This window comes from Rutidosis leptorrhynchoides, chromosome 9, assembly GCF_046630445.1.
Source record: "Rutidosis leptorrhynchoides isolate AG116_Rl617_1_P2 chromosome 9, CSIRO_AGI_Rlap_v1, whole genome shotgun sequence".
In the NCBI taxonomy this organism is placed as follows: Eukaryota; Viridiplantae; Streptophyta; class Magnoliopsida; order Asterales; family Asteraceae; genus Rutidosis; species Rutidosis leptorrhynchoides.
Genome location: NC_092341.1, coordinates 25704740 through 25713504, shown reverse-complemented (window position 1 = coordinate 25713504; position 8765 = coordinate 25704740).

Genomic DNA, 8765 nt, shown 5'->3' with positions numbered 1-8765 from the left:
CCATGAAGAACGAAGATAAATGATGCAAAACGTCATGTAGAATGATGATTATGCTCGAGGTACCGATTGTGATGTTGAGGCATGTGTTGTTGTGGTTTGTGTTGTTGCTGGTGGTATAGTTGATGCCGTTGATGTTGTTGAAGCTGGTACATTTTGCACCATATTTTCTAAGGCTGCAACCCGGGCGCGAAACTCATTGACTTTATTACTCCGGGATGATTGTCGGTATGAACGAGTGAATGAATAAGGTTTTGAATCTGACTTGTGATATAGTCGTGGCGAGACACTCTGGAAATGAGTGAGAAAATGGTGTTACGAACAGGTTCGTCGGTAAGTGCTTCGGGTTTTTCACGAAGAGCGCAATTTGGTGAGTGGAAAGGATCGCCTTCTTCTCGTCTCCATTGATTTAGTCGGCTACAAAACCATAAGATGAATTGGGGATGGCTGATTGGTTGATTCATTCTGGTGACACTGCTTTCGGAGCTTGAGTGAAACTCTATGTCGGAATAGCTGTCGGAATAACTATCGGAATAGTTATAGAAATCTGAGGGACTCGAACTGGTTGAGGGACTCATCTCGTACAATCAGATGAAGGATTTTCGATAAGGAATAGAATAGGATGTAGATTAGTACCCTTTAATACATAATTTACATATGCATATATAATACTAAAATCCCATAAGTTACGGAGGAATCTACGAAAGATGTCAGGCAAAGGTAACAATAACAGATACGCTAAGATATGAATTTATCTATACAGTGTCTATGCAATAGAGGCAGTAAGATGTGTCTAGACTTTAAGGATGATAAGCAAATAATTTTTCGACACTAATGATAAGCAAAACTTTTGACATGTAGACACGGTCGAAGTCCAGACTCACTAATGCATCCTAATGACTTATCAGTTATACACACTAATACAGACCTGGTTCGCTAAGACCACCGCTCTGATACCAACTGTTGAGACCCGTCCTAATCCATCCGAACGAAGTCCATATCGATTATAAACGATTCACAACAATTGATTACATCGCGAGGTACTTGACCTCTATATGATACATTTTACAAACATTGCATTCATTTTAAAAGAAAAATTTTCATTTACATCGAAAGTTGACGGCATGCATACTATTTCATAATATATCTAAGTATAATTGACTAAATAATAATCTTGATGAACTCAACGACCCGAATGCAACATCTTTTGAAATATGTCATGAATGACTCCAAGTAATATCTCTAAAATGAGCAAATGCATAGCGGAAGATTTCTTTCATACCTGAGAATAAACATGCTTTAAAGTGTCAACCAAAAGGTTGGTGAGTTCATTAGTTTATCATAAATAATCATTTCATAATTTTAATAGACCACAAGATTTTCATATCTCATAAATATACGTCCCATGCACAGAGACAAAATAATCATTCATATGGATTGAACACCTGGTAATCGACATTCACAATATGCATATAAGAATATCCCCATCATTCCGGGATCCTCCTTCGGACATGATATAAATTTCGAAGTACTAAAGCATCCGGTACTTTGGATGGGGCTTGTTGGGCCTGATAGATCTATCTTTAGGATTCGCGTCAATTAGGGTGTCTGTTCCCTAATTCTTAGATTACCAGACTATAAAGGGGCATATTCGGTTTAATAATCCAGCCATAGAATGTAGTTTTAAGTACTTGTGTCTATTTCGTAAAACAGTTATAAAATCAGCGCATGTATTCTCAGTCCCAAAAATATATATTGCAAAAGCATTTAAAAAGGGAGCAAATGAAACTCACTGTAATGTATTTTGTAGTAAAAATACATATGACGACATTGAACAATGCAGGGTTGGCCTCGGATTCACGAACCTATATCATTTGTGTATATTTATTAATACACATAATGGTAATCGAATAAATTTATATATATTTACTTTATTAATTATATCATTTTTATTTTAATAATATATGTATGTTTCGTATAGTCATTTTGTATATAGAAATATTTTTTTTGTTATGTTATATGTATTAAATATATATAGTTGGTTTGTTAAAATATAGTAATTGTAATAACACTAATATAATATTAATAATGGTAAAAATGATAATAATCATAATACTTAATATTACCAAGAAAGGTAATATTGTTAATAATTCTATTAATGATAATAATAATGATATCGTAAAATATTAATTTTACTGTTAATGGTAGTTATGTTAGTGATTTTATTAATTACATAATGATACTACTCATGATAATATTATTACTTATGTCAATATTAACACTTCTATTATTTATAAAAACATGTTATTACTAATATTTATGAATATGATAATAATTTTTAATAATACTAATAATGATAATCATATTAATAACACATTTGTTAATAATAATGATAATAGTGATAAAATGACCCTAGTGCTAATATTTATGAAAATTATTATAAGTTGTATTATTTTGATAATAATCATAATAATAATAATAATAGTAGGAATGATAATAATACTAAAATGATAAAATTAGTAATAATAATAATAATACCTAAAATAATACATATGATAATATTAATATTAATGCTACTTAACAATAATATTAGTAATGATAATAATTTTAGTAATATTTACAATAATAATAATGGGTACAATACTTATAACTATGATAATACTATTAATGATAAGTAATTTATTACTAATAATAACAATATAGATAATAGTAATAATAACAATAAATACTAGTAATAAAAGTTGTTATACCTTCAAAAGAATAGGTTTTTTTAAAAAAAAGATACTGCTGTGGATCGAACCCAGGACCACATGCTTCCCCGTCACCTCCCCTAACCATTCAGCCAGTGACACTTTTCCGTTTTATATCCGTTTTATTTCTTTATAACCTGAAATAATTACATTTCTATTTTTCCTTCTTCTTCTCCTTCGTTTCAATTCCCACAGAACCAAATCAAAACCAATCATAAAACGATTCAGGTGTAATCTTTAAAATACTAAGCCGTAACTGAATCACTTGATTGTATTTGAATTTAATTAAATCTGAAAGTAAAAATAAAGGCTGTAATAGAATAAAAAAAAATATAACAGGAATGAACCCCTGTTGCTCGTTGCTGTAAGAAAAAAAAATATAATATTGAAATTGAGAACGAGTTGGACAAAGTTTATAACACAAAATGTGTTTTATATCGATCATGAAAACTTATCAAATAATTAATTGGACTTGAGATTCAACCGATAACTCTAATTTAATCGATGAACATTATTTGACTTTTTAATTCAAAATCTTTGACTCTGAAATTCGTATTTGATTGGAAGAATTAAAGATTGAGAACTTGCAGGTAGCTCACTAAGATGATTACTAATAAGATTGCACTTATAGATTTTGCAATATCATTCGAAATCTAGATTTGAATATAAAGTTGAATAATAGTGGTAGCGAAGCAGAAAAATTTATTTTTCTGATTAATCTTTAATACGAAAGCAGCAGATGGTGATTGCAACTGATAAGGGTACAGATGAATCGAATGATTTAACAGTAATGTGGATTGGTTGAATGTATTATTGGTTGACAGAAGATCACGAGCAAAAGGGAATGGAGGAAGAAAGAATATAAAAACCATTAAAAAGAAAAAGCTGATGGGATTAGGTATATACGCGTTTTCTTGTCTTAATATATAATACTGATTAATTTATATCAATATTTGATAAACATACTAATAAATGTAATATTATTAATATTATTAATAATAATAATATAATGCTAATAATACAACAATAATAATAATATTAACGATAATAATGATAATACTAATACTAATAATAATGATGATATAAATAATTAAGATATTGATAATCATAACTATAAAACTTATAACAATAATGTTATTATTAATAATAACAATACTAATTATAATAATACTAATATTGTTAATAATCATAATTATATTAGTAATAATAATACTATATCAACTTATATAGTACCAAATTCGTATATAATATTAATAACATAGTATTGATGTTAATATTGAAAGTAATAACAATATTATTATAACAACTATATTTATACTTGTAATATTTAATAATCATATATTATTATATCATAACTTTATTTATTACTTATTATTCATAGATTATAATATATATGTAATGATTATGAAATCATATAACATTTATATATATGGATTCACTTTAAACTACACTTAATTATTTGTATCTCATTTTACATATTTGATCTTATTATATTTTATAATTTCAAAATAATATATATACTTTTATGTATATATATTTATTTACAAACAATTGTTCGTGAATCGTCGGGTATAGTCAAAGGTTAAATGAATATATGAGCACAGTTCAAAGTTTTTGAGACTTCATCATTGCAGAATTTGCTTATCGTATCGAAATCAAATAAGATTCAGGTTTAAATTTGGTCGAAAATTCCCGGGTCATCACAACATTTAAGGTTTGTGCTGGAACTGTTGAAGAAAGAACAGTTATATGCAAAGTTTTCTAAGTGCGCCTTTTGGTTAAAGGAAGTACAATTCCTTGGTCACATTGTCAGCAGTGAAGGAATTCGGGTTGATCCAGCCAAGATTGAAGCCATTGAAAAGTGGGAGACCCCAAAGACTCCAACACAAATACGCCAAATTTTGGGTCTTGCTGGCTATTACAGAAGGTTTATTCAAGATTTTTCCCGTATAGCCAAACCATTGACGGCATTAACACACAAAGGGAAGAAGTACGAATGGACTTCTGAGCAGGAAGCAGCATTTCAATTATTGAAGAAGAAGTTGACTACATCGCCTATTCTATCATTACCTGAAGGAAACGATAATTTTGTAATTTATTGTGACGCTTCGCGACAAGGTTTTGGTTGTGTCCTCATGCAACGAAAGAACGTTATTTCATATGCATCCCGACAACTGAAGATTCATGAACAAAATTATATGACTCATGATCTAGAATTGGGAGCAGTGGTGTTTGCATTAAAGATTTGGAGACACTACTTGTACGGGGTTAAATGTACTGTGTATACCGATCATAAAAGCCTTCAACATATCTTCAACCAAAAACAACTGAACATGAGGCAACGTAGGTGGGTCGAGCTGATAAACGACTATGATTGTGAAATTCTCTATCATCCTGGGAAAGCAAATGTAGTAGCAGATGCTTTAATCAGGAAGGAAAGAGAGCCGATCCGAGTACGAGCAATGAATATGAAGATTCATACGAACCTCACTACACAAATTAAGAAGGCTCAACAAGGAGCTCTTTCTGAAGAAAACTTTGGAAATGAGATACTTAAGGGTTAGATAAACAGCTTGTTACACGGGAAGACGGAACCCTATACTTCGATGGACGCATTTGGGTACCGAAGTTTAAAGGGTTAAGAAAATTGATTTTGGATGAGGCACATAAGACGAGATACTCGATACATCCCGGAGATGGAAAGATGTATCAAGTCTTAAGGCACACTTTTGGTGGCCAAATTTGAAAGGTGATATTGCAACATACATTGGATAATGTTTGACCTGCTCCAAAGTCAAGGTGGAACATCAGAAACCATCAGGTTTACTTAAACAACCAGAAATCCCTGAATAGAAATGGGAATGTATTACTATGGATTTCATCACGAAGCTACCAAAGACTGCATGGGGTTATGACACCATTTGGGTAATTGTAGATCGTCTCACCAAATCTACACATTTCCTACCTATGAAGGAAATGGATAAGATGGAGAAATTGGTACGATTATACATGAAGGAAGTTGTTTCAAGACATGGAGTACCTATTTCCATTATATCCGATCGCGACAGTAGGTTTACGTCAAGGTTTTGGCAATCACTACATGAAGCACTAGGGACTCGTTTGGATATGAGCACTGCATATCATCCTCAAACCGATGGGCAAAACGAAAGGACCATTCAGACTCTTAAAGACATGCTTAGAGCATGTGTGATCGATTTCGGAAACGGATGGGATAAGTATTTACCATTGGCAAAATTCTCGTATAACAACAGTTATCATACGAGTATTAATGCTGCACCATTCGAAGCACTTTATGGAAGAAAGTGTAGATCCCCTATCTATTGGAACGAAGTAGGTAACACGCAACTGACTGGTCCCAAGATCATATAGGAGACTACTAAAAAGATTGTGCAATTCAAAGAGAGATTGAAGACCGCCCAAAGTCGTCAAAAGAGCTATGCTGATGTTCGAAGGAAGCCGTTAGAATTTCAGGTTGATGACATGGCTATGTTAAAGGTGTCACCTTGGAAAGGTGTGATATGCTTTGGTAAGAGGGGTAAATTGAACCCAAGATGCGTAGGACCATTCAAGATCATCGAACGTATTGGACCGGTGGCTTATCGACTTAAGCAACCACAACAACTTGTTGGAGTACACAATACCTTTCACGTCTCGAACCTAAGGAAATGCCTTGCAAAAGAAGACCTCACTGTTCCTCTTGAAGAAATCCAAATCGACGAAAAACTGCATTTTATAGAAGAGCCTGTCGAAATCATGGATCGTGAAGTCAAACGGCTCAAGCAAAGCAACATACCTATAGTTAGGGTTCGTTGGAATGCTCGAAGAGGACCTGAGTTCACTTGAGAAAGAGAGGACCAGATGAAACATAAATATCCACAGCTGTTTACAAACACCGCCCATTGAATAGGTATTACTTCAAATTTTGGGACGAAATTTCTTTAATGAGTAGGTACTGTCATGACCCGGATTTTTCCATGATTATATATTGAAAAATATTAATATTTACATGATTAAATGTTTCCAACATCTTAAGCAATCAAACTTTTTAAGACTTGATTAATTGAAACAAATATTATGTAAACGTGTGACCACCCAACTTGTCCGATGATTCACGAACGTTATAACTTGTAAATAACATGATAATATATATATATATATATATATATATATATATGAACTTATATATATATATATATATATATATATATATATATATATATATATATATATATATATATATATATATATATATATATATATATATATATATATATATATATATATATATATATATATATTTAACATGATGAAATGATTATTAAGTATCTCATTAAGTATATTAACAATGAACTATATACATAAAATGAGACTACTAACTTAAGGATTTCGAAACGATATATATACATAACGATTATCATTATAATAACGTCTTAATATTTATATATCGTATTAAGATATATTAACACACTATTTTATCATGATAATATAACAATTTAACATCCCATTAGATATAATAACAATGGGATTAATTACATTTAACAAGGTCGTTAACTTAAAGGTTTCGAAACAACACTTACATGTAACGACTAACGATGATTTATCGACTCAGTTAAAATGTATATATATAGTGTATTAAGATGTATTAATACACATTTGAAGGACTTCAATACATATATCAAAACACTCTTACTTAACAAAAATAATCACAATTGTATTCCCATTTGTTTTCATCAAGAATTCTACTCGTATTCGCTCGTTATTTGCACTCGTATTATACCCAGCTTCTAGATGTATTTACTATTGGTATATACCAATAAAAATCTGCTCCTTAATAGCCTTAAATGATTAAGTAACATGTGGAACCAACCATTTGTCAAGTAGCATGAATTATTTAGCAAGAAAACAAAATTAGGAATCTTTTCTTTCTTTATAAACTAAAAACATTTTTATGCATACACACCATTTCTTCATTCCATTTTTTCATACTTACACTCCCAATTCTCTCTTAAAATACTCCTAACTTCATAATTAATCATCTCCAAGTATTTTTTCCATCATTTAGATTCAATTACAAGCTTTAATCATCATAAAAACAACCTAGAATCAAGAAGTTGTAAGATTACTTCCAATCTTTTTAATCCAATCCAACAACTCATCAAAGATCAAGAACTTTCATCTAATCTCAGTAACTTTTCATTCTTAATCAAGGTAATAATCATATCCAAGCTTTGGTTTAACTCCTATAAACATAACTACCTTAAATCAAGTAGTAATCTTACTTGAACTTGTTTTCGTGTCATGATTCTGCTTCAAGAACTTCCAAGCCATCAAAGATCCTTTGAAGCTCAAGTTATTTTCTCATCATTTCCAGTAGGTTTACCTACTATACTTGAGGTAGTAATGATGTTCATAACATCATTCGATTCATATATATATATATATATATATATATATATATATATATATATATATATATATATATATATATATATATATATATATATAACTATCTTATTCGAAGATTTAAACTTGTAATCACTAGAACATAGTTTAGTTAATTCTAAACTTGTTCGCAAACAAAGTTTATCCTTCTAACATAACTTTTAAAATCCACTAAACACATGTTCTATATCTATATTATATACTAACTTAATGATTTAAAACCTGTAAACACGAAGAACACCGTAAAATCAGACATACGCCGTCGTAGTAAAACCGGGGGCTGTTTTGGATTGGATAATTATAAACTATGATAAACTTTGATTTAAAAGTTGGTCTTCTGAGAAAATGATATTTCTTTTGAACATGAAACTATATCCAAAAATCATAGTTAAACTCAAAGTGGAAGTATGTTTTTCAAAATGGTCATCAAGATGTCGTTTTTCGACGGAAATGACTACCTCTTTCAAATATGACTTTTAACCTGTAAGTCCGACTATAAACCACTACTTTTTCAGTTTAGTTCTAAATACTACAGTTCATTATGAAACCATAGCA